Source organism: Callithrix jacchus, chromosome 17 (genome assembly GCF_049354715.1).
Source record: "Callithrix jacchus isolate 240 chromosome 17, calJac240_pri, whole genome shotgun sequence".
NCBI classification, from domain to species: Eukaryota; Metazoa; Chordata; class Mammalia; order Primates; family Cebidae; genus Callithrix; species Callithrix jacchus.
The window spans coordinates 11,560,975-11,574,953 of NC_133518.1; the positions used below are offsets into that span (position 1 = coordinate 11,560,975).

The window sequence follows — 13,979 nt, forward strand, 5'->3', positions numbered from 1 at the left end:
ATTGGCTTTATAGTTTTGTTTGTATTGAATGTGTAAATTACAATTTATGTTTCCAAACTGGTTTGCATTCAGTGTCTCATAATACACATACTTGGCAGTTAAAGATTAATTGTACCTGAAATTTTTTAATTTCTTAAGAAATATTTTCCATCAACCTATTAATTCATATCAATCTAGTACCATGATTATAAGTGCCTAGAGAGATACAAGCTAGACAGATTTGAATGAGAAAGAAAAGATATAGGTGCCTTAGGAAGTCACTCCATGAAGTTAATCTCAGCTAGAGTTTATAACAATAATGCTCCTTAAATACTCAAGATCATCTAGTGGACTTTTATGCTACAATGCCAGGAGCTTCAATGAACAGTAGCTGTGCTCTAGAAAAGTGCAGCACACAACAATGTATTTCACTCCAAGTAAAATCAGTTGTGTCTCAGACTGAAAATATGTATACGTATAATAAATACAGTCATGCACTGCATAAAAATGTTTTGGCCAATCGCAGACCACTTATATGATGGTGGTCTCATCAGATCATGGTACTGTATTTTCATTACACATTTTCTGTGTTTAGCTGTTTAGATACGCAAATGCTTCCCATTGTATTACAATTTCCTGCAGTGTTTAGTACAGTAACATGTCTGCAGGTACAAGTTTGTAGCCTAGGAGCAATAGGCTGCACCTATAGCCTTGATGTGTGTTAGGCTATATAATCTAGGTCTGTGTAAGTACACTCTCTGATATTTTCACAATGACTAAATTACCTAAAGATTATCTCAGAACATATCTCTGCCTTTAGGTGACACATGAATACATAAATATATACACATTCCATTCCAAAATATAAATCTTTTCACTTTTAAATTGTGATTATTTTGAAAAATTCTAACATTTTGAGTAAGAGTTAGAAGGAACTACCCATGTACTAATGTCTCTGACTAGGACAGGATTGTTTGTTCTATAATTCAAGCAAAACTTTCTGTCTTTTTCATAATATGAATAGAAAACAATAATATCGGCACACTGGAGTACACAGATGTGGCTGTTTATGGTTATAAGTAACAGCCCGGGACGTCTGGCGTCTTCAACCCCACCTGGCTTTCTTAAGGCTGAGGAATTAATAACTTCTATACCTGTACCTGTTTTGACCTATTGGTGTTTATTCCAATTGGGAAGCTGTGGCTTAAAGAAGGCTCAAGAGCTGAGAAAGAAGCCTATGCTAGAAAGCTGCTAACATTGGAGAAAGAATTAACTTGCTGCATAAAAGTTGATTCGCCTTTCTATATTTAAATTGATAAAACTGTACATACCTTTAGTAGATGAGTCAAGCATCGAAATGGTAATATGTGTTAATTCAAATGCCAACTTCTTGATTGATAATAGCTGCTTGAATATTTTTGTTGAGAAACATTCTAAGGCTTTGTCTAGGCCCAGTTTTAAATAATGCTGGATTGATGAACGACATTTACCATAGTTTCCGTAGGAAAGAATGGCCTTATTAACTGACCCAGACCATAGGTTAATTGTACAACAAAAAGTATTTATTCTGCAAATCTTTCTTTAAAAATATTTTATGAATTGAACTTTAAGCTTATACTCTAGATTTGTTTTATTGTTTTGGGTTATAAATAATCCATCGGACAAACCTACCGTAATCCTTTGGTATAGTTCATTTTGCTCAACTCAATGCTTTCAATGTAGGTGCTTATTTTTATTGTTTTGTCTTTTCTTACTGATCTCATAATATGTAGCTTATTTTATTCCCATTTATCTTTCACTTTTAAATAGAGATTAAGGAACAGCCTCAAAGGAGGACACAGACAAACATGGCCCTGGTCCTAGAGGAAGCTAAAAGTGTTCACTTTCCCTGTGAGCTTTACACAAGAGCTTCTACTACATAAAAGAGATCACAAGGCCAGTGCTGATGAAGCCCCTGATCCTGTGCTTGTTACCTAGGAAAACGTGACAGCAATACCTTAAAAATCACTGTCTCTGTGACTCAGGAGACACAGGACAAATTATCCCAGGATGAAATATAGTCCAAGCATATTGTGGGAATAATGCAGATTAATTTTTTTCTCTTCTCTAAATTCACATATGTACACTGCTTTCAAATATTTATTGACTGCTCAGTTCAGTCCCTTTTCAGAGAGAAAGAGGGTATATTTCATTTGTTCAAAAATATAAAAATAATCAGCCCTCTTATCTTTCAAAATAAAAATCAGCTTTGCTCCCAACCTGTTTGATATCTGGAATATATCAATTAATACCTTCACTTTAGAGATTCATTACATATAATGTTGGAATATATGCTATAGCATTCCTGTAAGGAGCTGGATTAATTAGTAAAACAAATAGATACACCAAAAGTAAACTGGACCAAAACATAAATGTCAGAGGATTTGAACCAGAGCAACTGCATCTTGAATAGGAGCTGGGTCAAATAAGGCTGAGATATACTGGGCTGCATTCCCAGCCTTAGAATTCCTAAGGTATTCTAAGTCACAGGGTGAGATAGGAGGTAGGCACAAGATACATGTCATAAAGACTTTGCTGACAAAACAGGTTGCAGTGAAGAAGCCAAACAAAACCCACCAAAACAAACATGGTGAGGAGAGTTACCTCTGGTGGTCCTCATGGCTACACTTTCCCCAGTACCAAGACAGTTTACAAATCCCATGACAATGCCAGGAAGTTACACTATAGGGTCTAAAAAGAGGAGGCATGAATAATCCACCCCTCGTTTAGCATACCATCAAGAAATAACCATAACGATGGGCAACCAGGAGCCCACAGGGCAGTTCTGTCTATGGAGTAGCTGTTCTTTTATTCCTTTACTTTCACTTTAGTCTATGGACTCGCCCTGAGTCGTTTCTTGTGTGAGATCTAAAAGCTCTCTCGGGGTCTGGATTCGGACCTCTTTCCTGTAACATATCTCTGGGGACCATGGAAATGACTACATCTTTAAGATTAAGGGTCCTCTTGTAAAGGAGTGGGGGAGATATGTCAGAGGTGTTGGAACTATGGGGACTCCATCTTGAGTGAGAGCTAAGAAAATGAGGCTGGGACTTATGTGGTTATATTCCCAGAAAATTAGGCATTCCTAGCCTCCACAGGCTTAAGGTTAGGGAAACAGACGGATACTGTTTACTAAACAGACTTAGACTTGGAAGTGCCCCGACAGCCCAATATCTTGAGAACAAAGGCATTCCTAATTTTGCTTTAAAAACAGTAATATTTATTCTTGCAAAATACAGTAATTAAGAAAATTAGTATCTTATCACAAGTCCTTGTAGTCCCATAATCGTTTTTATTATTATTATTTAGGTAAAAGAAAGTACCAGGCTTAAAAAAATTATGTTTTAAAAAAAGAATTCTATTTTTTTTCTTTCTTTTTTTTTTTAACTAGGTTAAAAAAAAATTTTATACCTAGGGTGGACATGTTCCTCCTCATACTTTCAAAATCACCCTTCTCTGTTTATGGAGTAGCTGTTCTTTCACCACTTCACTTTCTTAATAAACTTGTTTTGCTTTACACTGTTGACTCATCCTTAATTCTTTCTTGTGCAAGATCCAAGAACCCTTCTTGGGGCCTGGATCAGGACCACTATCCTGTAACATAAGTAGTATATTCTTACAACAATGAATAAAATGGCTAATAACCTTAAATATTCTACTTGCTAGTCATTAAAGAAATGTAAATTGAAATGAAACACCTTTGGGAAAGTTTAAGATAAAATGATGATGCCATTCCGGGAAACAGACACACTTCCTCCAGGGGAAACAGGAAACAGACACACTTCCTCCAGGGGAAACAGGAAATAGACACACTTCCTCCAGGGGAAACAGGAAACAGACACACTTCCTCCAGGGGAAACAGGAAACAGGCACACTTCCTCCAGGTGTATGATCTTCCTGGAGGATAGTTTGATACAATTTATCAGTACCTTTAAGTGTCATGTGCAGTAGTTCAACCCAGCAGTTCCTTTTCCAGTAAAATGCCAGGAGTGGTTTCTCAAAAGATCTACAACTTTATTAATGTAGACAGGACTAATTGCAAAATACCAGGTATCTCTACAGTGATAATTCCAGAAGCTTTATTCTGCATCTCTTCTTACCTCTGGTACCTCCAACACTTGTCTGTCAGTTCCTAAGGCTTAAGTAGCAGTGATGTTTGCACCAAAGCCTGGACCTGCTGTAACACTCAACTTGCTGTAGTTCAGCCCAGCAGTTCCTTTTCTGAGAAGGATCCTAAGCAAAATTTCTGCAAAAAATTGCTTATAATTGTTTTCAGTGGTCTAAGAGTAACTTAGCCCTAAAGCAGATAATAGAGTTTGAAATAGATTTAATGAGAATCATATACTGCTTTCCTCATGTGGATATGAATTAGCAGAGGAAGGGAATTAGAAGATTTTAAAGAACAGGGGCAATACGTGCTTGCAAAGGATGAATACAATAAAAGTAGCAGAAGCATCAAGAATTAAGAATGAAAGCTGGATGTCAGCTTCAAGTCCTGCAGAGGGTCAAGTCTGGGGCTGTCGTTTTACTTCCTTATGTGTCTCTAATTAATTACTGTCTTTCTCTGGTTCCATCACCAGAAAATCTAACTTGCATGCACAAATAAATCGTTGCTGGGTCTGTCAATATCACTGCTAAACAGGCATGATGGGTTACACAATTCCCTTCACTCTAACTGAACAAAAACTTTCTCACTGAAATATTTAACAAGACAAAGTCATAGTTTTGTTTGTTCATTTGTTTGTTTGGGGGGCGCAATACCTTAAAGAATATCCAAGTCAAGACTTCAATTTTGTAAATGAAGAGATAAGACTAAAACGATAAACTAGCTTTACTGTGTTGTTAATAACATGACAGGGGTTACGACCTGGGTGTTTAGGGAATCTCTTAGCCCAATCTTCTTATAAAGCAAAAAGGCCCCTAATCTTCACCAGAAAATTAATGAATTGCCTCTCTCAAGGGCTGTGAAACTGTAAACAGTAAGTTGTAAACTGTTTTCCACAATACATACATAAGCCACACAAAGATATGTGGGCACCTGACCCAGAAACTTGAAGTACATATATTACAACAAATGAAACATGGTGTATCCACAGAATTCTCACGAGAATCTCTGTATCCAGAAATTACATTTGCTTCATGTTTTAATGTTGTTGTTAGAGAATAAAAAGGGACTTGCCTAGCTCACTGAACCTACATTCAACAAGGTAAAAGAAGTATGACTGATGTCACTGCTACCCAGCCTTCCTGTCCCTAGGGGAATTCAGTGGGCTAAGAAATAAACATTCACCCCATGAAGATGTGACCTTATGGTGCTCTCCATGTTTGGCTATGAATTGTGGGCAAATCCCTCTGTTAGAGCTATGCCCCACCCTACTCCCCTGACTACTTTCTAAAAAAAAAAAAAAAAAAGTATTTAGAACTGTTTAGAAATGGTGGGAAGTGCTCGCTTAGGCAGCACATATACTAAAATTGGAATGATACAGAGAAGATTAGCATGGCCTCTTTGCAAGGATTACACACAAATTTGTGAAGCATTTCTTATTTTTAAAAGTGTGTAAAATAATAACTAAAAATGAAAAGAATGGTGGCAATAAAAGCATTGGAGGTTGAAACTAAACTCTCAAGTACACAATACAGACAGATGGGTGATGTTGTTTTGTTTTCTGTTTTCAAAAACCACACTGTTAATGACTCCAAAATGTGAAAATGCCATTAAGTATCAAGGCACAATAATATATTTTTTTAAATGTGAAATAGGTCTCAAATTCAGTAAGCAAGTGTATTCATCCGTTTTCACACTGCTAATAAAGACATAGCTGAGACTGGGTAATGTATAAAGAAAAGAGGTTTTGTTGACTCAAAGTTCCACAGGGTTGGGAAAGCCTCAGGTAACTTACAATAATGGCGGGAGAAGCAAGCACATCCCTCTCCACCTGGTAGCAGCAAGGAGAAGTACAGAGTGATGTGAGGGAAGCTCCTTATAAAACCAACAGATCTTGTGAGAACTCACTCACCGTCATGAGAACAGCATGGACATAACTGTCCCCATGATTGAATTACCATCCACCAGGTCTCTCCCACAACATGTGAGAATTTGGGAACTACAATTCAAGTTGAGATTTGGTTGGGGACACAGCCAAACCATATCAATAAATTTAATGGAGATCTAGATTTCTGGTTCCTCTAGTGCGTGACGACAGTTGCTTTGGGACTTAATGTAAGGGGAAAGAAAATCAATTTGGTTTTGTGTGCTTCAATCTACCTGATCTAATAACGGCAGGTCCCAGTGGAAATTCATACTGGGGATGTATTATCCAGAAGAAAAGAAGTTAATAAATGATTAGTGATGTATGTCTTAATAAGAAAAAGAAGACACAGAACTTTTGTGTAAGTGTCTTTGTGTGTTTTTAATGTACTGAACGTTAATTACTTATCAAACATTAATCACATTAAAGTCTTAGCATTTTGTAGCAAGATTGCAATTACCTATGTTATATGAATCCATTAAGAATAAGAAATCAGACACTGAAATGCCTGCTAAATTAAAATTCTACAAATGACATTAAAAGCTAAAATTTGGTATACAGAAAGCAATCGAGTTAAACCAATATCTTTAAAACAAAAGAATTTACTCTAAAACATTAGTTGGGGTGTTCTTCTTTTGATTATGTATAGCCCAAAATGTTAACTTCCAAAATGAAAGTCGGCCCTTATTCTGTATTGGAGGGTAAAAAGGTGAACTCCATTCATATGGTTTTTCGAAAGCACCAAATTTCATGGTTCTTCTTCCTTCTTAGAAGAAGCTATTCATGCAGGTGACAGAGAGAGAAGTATTTATTAGGAGAAATGGAAATTGCTCAATGAATGGCTTAATTGTTCCTAAGTTGAAGAAATCAATATGACAAAAAAGTATTTATCTCCTACTGCATATTGGGTAATGGGATAGGCCCTGGTGGAAAAGCAAGTCACAAGTTAAATGGTTAAATACGTGTACTATTGCACTCTGAAAATAAATAAATCTCATAATCAACCTGAGCTATATCTGAATCTCCTCAAACCATTAAGAGTTTCATGATATGGAGACAAAAATTACATATACTTTAAACACATATTTAGAACATGTTGTTAAAGATAAAAGCAGCAAAAATATAATATTCACCAAAATAATGCAACATAATAATAAATATGTTGCCAGCATTTATTGAGAATTTACCATGTGCTGGATACTGAGGTAAATGATTTATCTGATTTATCTCATTGAATCCCCACATTAGCCCTATAAATAAAGTAATATTAAAAATATAGTATTACACTCAAAAATATGTAGCACAGAGAAGTTTTTTGATCAATAATGAATGAATAAATTGTTCTCACTTAAAAAAAGAGGAAACTGACTTGTCACAGTCATCCAGCTAGCAAGAGCTCACACTCAATATTGTATGGTAAACACAATATTGGTAGAAACATATACAGATTCACATGAAAGTACAGAAAAAGGGTTTCTAACCTAAAATGGGAAGGAGGAGGAAGTTATAAGGAGAATGAAACTTCATATTATTTCTTTCCAAGTAAGAATTAGTTTCTATTCTCAGAGAGCACGTTTATAACAATTTGCATTCATCACGCTGTGCTGATGATTTGCTCATATGGCTTCTTCCCTATTTGAACTGTAAGTCCCCTAAAGGTAGTAATATGTCTTAATCCATCTTTATCTTTAAAGGGTTTTGGATCATATCTTTTACCGTATAGAATCTGACAAAAGTTTGTTGCCTGAATAAATGACCCACACAAGATAGTGCCCTTGATTAAGTAATAGATCAAATTAGTTCTGAAAGATGGCCTCCTAGTCTTGGGAGGATTTTCTGACACTTTGCTAAAAACAATCTACTTTGTATGAAGCTCATGACTTACATCATTGTATTTTGTCCTGTATACATAAGGTCATAAGAAAATTCATCTTTCATACTATATATGATTACCTAGGAAGATAGTCATGGACTGAAAAAATATTAGTCACATATATGGGTTTTATTTTATGATTTAATGGTGGGATTCCATTGCTATTCATCAACTGATAAAATTTACCCATCTATGCACAGTGAGTTGTTTACTGAATGCAGCAAGATTGATTTTAGCAGTTTGGGCAGGTGGAAATTAAAATCATGCTTGCTTTATTCCAACGCTTGGTAATATGCAAAGTAACAAAGGAACTAGAAGAGAAGCAGTTCATATATTTCTTGAAGTCAGAGGTCAAGGATTGGTTCACACTGCCATTTCATTGCTCATAAAATATACAATAATACACCACAGTTCCTCATGAGACTGGCAGCTGTTATTACGGTAGCAACTTATATTTGAAAATAGTGGCCTGTCTTTTTCAGAGATGGATTTAGCTGTCATTATTATTGTGAGTATGCAAAGATTATACAGAAATCAGCAATTAGTACTTAATAAGATTAAATGAAAATGGCAAATGAAGTTCTGCCTTGATCTTTGCTGAAAACGATGGGTCAGTTTCCTACAGATTCAGGGCTGTTGCTGGGACTTGGAATTCCTACAGGCATGCATAGCACATCACCTTGCCTTTCCATTAGTCTATTTCAACTCGCTAAAGGATAGCTACTGAGAAACTGGCTGCCCTTGTCAACAGCATGCCATTTTGGGGGAATTAATAAATCTTCAATGATAGAAAAGATGAGTAACAGTGGGGTTCCCTTATCCATAGCTTAGTTTTCCTCAGATTCAGTTACTCATGGTCAACTGCAATCTGAAAATATTAAAAATTCAAAAAACAAACAATTCATAAGTTCCAAATTGTATGCTCTTCTGAGTAGTGTAATGAGTATTTATAATGAAAGCTTGCACTGTCCCCACTGTCCTGCTGGGATGCGAATGATCTCTCTGTCCAGCATTTACATGCTGTGCACATGGTGGACCTGCCTGTTAGTCTCTTAGTAGCCATCTCGGTCATCAGGTCAACTGTCATGGTATCCTAATGCTTGTGTTCAAGTCACCCTTATTTTACTTAACAATAGCTAAGCATATGGAATAACGTGCAACCTAACTAATAAACATGCAAATTAATAATATAATAATAGCTCCAAAGCACAAAACTAGTGATGTTGGCTATTTGGATATGCCAAAGAGACACAGTGTTTTTCTTAAACAGAAAGGTGAATGTTCTAAACTTAATAAAGAAAATCACATGCTGAGATTGCTAAAATCGGAAGTAAGAATAAATTGTCTGTCAAATTGTGAGAAGGGAAAGAAAACCTGTGTTAGTTTTGCTGTTGCTCCTCAAAGCTGGGAAAGTTACTGTCACTGTACATGATGAGTGCTTGGTGAAGATGAAAAAGGCATCAGCATGAATAGAAACATGTTCTGATTGACTGGAATGCTGTTCAGTGCTATCTGTGGTTTCAGACACCCATTTGGGGTCTTGGAACATATCTCCTGCAGATAAGGGGAGACCACGGTAGCGCAGTTCTATGTCTAGAGGTTATCAAAAACATTAGATACTACAACTATCAGTTTACAGATGTGTGTTAAATTTCGTTTCTGTTTCTCAATATGGTGTGTAAAACACAATGAATCTCAAAGTGATAGATCTCTTTTTGTAAAAAATAATCTACAGTGCTTTTGAAATTGACACAATATTTGTACATACTTATGGGGTACATGAGATATTTTGTTACAGGCATAAAATGCAAAATTATCATTTCAGGATGTTTAAATTATCCATCACCTCCAGAGTATAATCACCTAAACAGAAGTCCTCTCTTCAAATTATTTCAAAATATACAGTACCTTGCTGTTAACTATAATCCTCGTACTCTGCTATCCAGCATTAAAACTTATTCCTTCTATCTAACTGTATATTTGTGCCCGTTAACCAACTTTTCTTCATCTCCTCCACCATCATTGATTTCTTTTAGTCTGTTTTTGCTTTTGTAAAAAAATATTAACGGCTTTCAATGAGAACTAAAGTGAAATTTATCTGTTGGAAATACAAACGAATATGGGTTACTTTTTCTTTTCCTTTTCCTCAGGAATAGCAAAGAGCATATTGGCTATCTGCTTCTCGGACTTTTTCAAAAATGCTTCAGAAATTCTATCCTAATGCATTTGTATGCAAATATATAAATTAAGACACAGTGTATATAAGACAAATGATGGAAATTCTACAGAAAATTACCTGTGTTCTTAAGAAAGTGTCAAGATCATAAAAGACTAAAAAAGTATTTTTAAAAGGCTTATATTTTTCTCAAGGAAAAAAAGGAATGGTTGGATTGAGAACATAGCTATGAAAGACATTTTTAGGACAATTTTCAAAATTTGAGCATGGATAGTGTGTTGGACAAGAGTTTTCTATCAATATTGTTTTCTGATTTTGATTATTTTACTGTGGTTATGTAAATATTGCCTTTTCTCATAGGAAATACACTTTGAAGGATTTAGGATGAAAAACTGATGTCTCTAACTACCTTTAGGTTGAGATAATTTACTCTCAAATAATTCAGAGAGGAAGTATGTCTGAGAGAGTGTGTTGGGTGTGCACAAAATGATTCAATAAAATAGATTCATCATATGTTAACAATTGGTGAATCTAGGTAAAGGATATGCATTTTTAAACTATTCTTGCAATTCTTCATAAATTGAAAATTATTAAACAATCATAAAAACACAAATTGCATAGCAGTAAAATTAAGAATAATATTATTTCAAAGACAGTCATAATAACTGGGGTAATACTTTGCATTTGTATATTAACTATTATATTAATAAAGTTTCCAAATATGCAATTTATTTAACTTTATTCTCAAAACAACTCTAAAATTTTAAATGTCTTTACTCCCATTTTAAAGATGAGAAAACTTGGAAACAGAACTATTTCAGTGCTTTAGTTTAAAAGATTTTGATTTGTAGTCTTTTCTGACGTAACTGCACCACAAACTGTGCAAATTGCCCTCAGTTAGGTCCTGAAGGCAAGCCTGCGGTTTGTCCTGTGCTCACTAACCGGCTGTCGAGCTGTAAGAATCTGGGTGGTTGCAGATCAGGAAGCAGCTCTATAATTCATAATCAATCTTCTAAGGTGTCTTGTCTCTATTTTCATAGTAGGTTATTGGTTTTCATTCCAAAGTTGTGCTAGCTTTTCCTGGCATGATTGATGGTGCAAGCGCACAGTTTTAGGAAAGACACAATGGGAAATTCTACTGGGTTATGCTGCATTACGAATAGAAAAAAAAATCAATGTTAGACAAGTAGAATTGAAAAATTTATGAAGGAAATAAATTTTATTTTTATGTATTCTAGAATTACATCTAATAGTAGGTATTTTATTTGAAAAGGTATAGGTGATCTTTGGGGAGACAAAGGAAGAAAGGGAGGAAGAGCTATGAGTTCATATTACTAGGATTCTTATTTCACTAGAATGTAAGATTTGTCTTCTGAGTTTTGGCGGATTTTTCTTTATTTTAAAATTACTTTACCTATTTCTTATTTCTTTGTGTGTGGTCAAATATTTTTAAACAGTGTGTCTACAAAAACAATTTGTAGACCACAGCTTTAATGTTTCTAAGTAGTGTTCATTACATACCCAGGAAAAATAAAAGATACAACCTAAGTGCTAAATTTGTAAGTTTCAGTGTTATAATGATTAGGTGACTCATTCTTTTATTGAGCAACTATTCATCGACTCATAGAAAAGCACGAAGGTTGAAAGCATGTACTTTGGAGCTAGACTATTTGGGTTCAATTGTACGACTCTGTTTCTTAGAAACTATAATCTTGAAAACATTTCTTAATATCTCCAGATTTCAATTTCTTCATTTGTAAAACAGAGAGAATGACTGAGCCTACCTCACAGGGAGGTTGCGATGATTTCCACAGTGGCTCATGCCTGTAATCCCAGCACTTTGGGAGGCTGAGGTGGGCAGATCAAGAGGTCAGGAGATTGATATCATCCTGGCTAACACAGTGAAATTTCATCTCTGCTAAAAATACAAAAAATCAGCTAGGCTTGATGGCGCATGCCTGTTAGTCCAGCTACTTGGGAGACTGAGGCAAGAAAATCGCTTGGAGGAGGCAGAGGTTGCAGTGAGCTAAGATCATGTCACTCCCTTCCAGCCTGGGTGACAGAGTGAGACTCCATCTCAAAAAAAATAAAAACGTATAAATATATGTGAAACACCTGAAATAATGCTTGGCACATTGTTAGCCTTCAATAGATTTTTATTGTTATTATTCAAAATATAATATGAGAACAATTTATTGAGCATGTACTATGATCTAGGTAATCCACAGTAAATCATGGAATTATGTAGTTATTTGGGGAATGAAGAAATGATTCAGAAAAAGACCCTGCCTTAGTAGCTGCATTAGTTATCTTTTGCCATATAGCAAGCCTCCATCCCCATTTGCAAACTCAGCAGCTTAATAAATAAATACTTACTATTTTCCAGTTTCTTTAGGTCAAGAATTCAATGACTTAGCCTCTATCTCAGCTGAGGTCTCCTCTGAAGGCTCAACACAGAGTATTCACTTTCAAGCTCACTCATGTTTTGCTGTCAATCTTCAGTTTCTCACAAACCATTGGATTGAGGGCTTTACTTTCTGGGTGTTTGGTTCGAGGCCTCTCTAAGTTCCTTGCTACATGAGCTTCTCTGAAGGGAAGATCACAATAATGGCAGCTGGCCTCTCATTGAGATAGCGAGAGATCAATATAGTCTCTTTGTAATCTAATACTGAAAGTGACATCCCCCAATTTTTATGTATTCTAATTAGAAGGGAGTCACCAGTTCAGCCCACAATCAAGGGAGGCAAGTACATCAGTGGCCTTCTAGTGGCGAAGTAAAGATACAGCTAGATAATTCCAACATGAGGTATGTGGTGATAGAGAAGGGGAAATGTTTCTCGATGAGGGCATCCTGACATGCTAAACATAGAACCTGATAGCACACCACTGTATTCTTCTGGGTTTGTCAGTAATTTGAGGAAAATTACTGAACATACTCTAATCATCTTTATGACTCTACTGAACACTGTAAGTCTCATGCATAGGATGCTTCAAAAAGGTTCATGTTACACAAAACACACACTGACAGAAATTGGCCTCATTGGGACACGATTGTGGGAAGAGTAGCATTTATCTGGTGTTGCCTACTTAGAATAGTAGAATTTTGCTGATAAAGGTGCTACTTAGTACAGGTGCAGATGGAAGTGTACCACAATATACCACTTCAAAATATGTCTGTCTGGCATATAGATTCTTTTGACTAAAGGCAATTGAGAACCAGCAACACAGAAAAAGCTCTTTAGCGCCCCCTAACAGCCTAAAACAGTATAGATATCCTCTTTTGCCAAAGAAATTGAAATTTATGAAGGAAATTTCTATTTAAAAAATGTCTTTTTTGTTAGGAAGAAAGCTACTCTTGGATACCACTCTTACCACCCATCTGATAGCTGCATAACAACAACAACAACAAACCTTATGTACCACACCTTTCCTCTCCTTCACTTCTTATCACTTGCTTCTCTCATCCCGAAGCTTAAAACCATTTTCTCCTTGTTTAGCCAAAATAAGGTATTTAAGCTTCAGGCAGCTGGCCGCATCCTAGTGTTTTCATTTAGTTGTGAATTATGGTGTATAGTAATTTCACTAGAACGTTTCCTGACTTTACCAATTTTCTTGCTTTAAAATTTTTTAACGTTTCTTTTGCTGATTATACTGGATATGTACTACCACTTCTTTCTCAATGGACTGATTTTCTATAGAACGCCCAGAAGTAATTTTGAAGAAATCTTTATATCTAATACACCAAATATAAAACAGGAAAATGATCACAGCATTTGAGCCCTATTTGTTCTGTTTCATAGTAGTCCCCTTGAGGGCAGGAGTGGAAAGTACAGTATAATTTTTTCCAGCATTACTTGAACACTTTTATATCTTGAATTAAAAG

At 35.6% G+C, this 13,979-nt stretch overlaps 1 protein-coding gene and 1 non-coding gene across 15 annotated transcripts in view; one reads left to right on the forward strand and one right to left on the reverse strand.

Moving 5' to 3' along the window:
* The window catches only part of NAALADL2 (N-acetylated alpha-linked acidic dipeptidase like 2), a 1,449,120-nt gene that overhangs the window by 415,913 nt on the left and 1,019,228 nt on the right, over positions 1-13,979 (reverse strand). The window lies entirely within an intron of this gene.
* On the forward strand, positions 5,461-5,567 carry LOC118148994 (U6 spliceosomal RNA). The gene has a single exon (XR_004736171.1). It is a non-coding gene; the product is annotated as a U6 spliceosomal RNA (small nuclear RNA).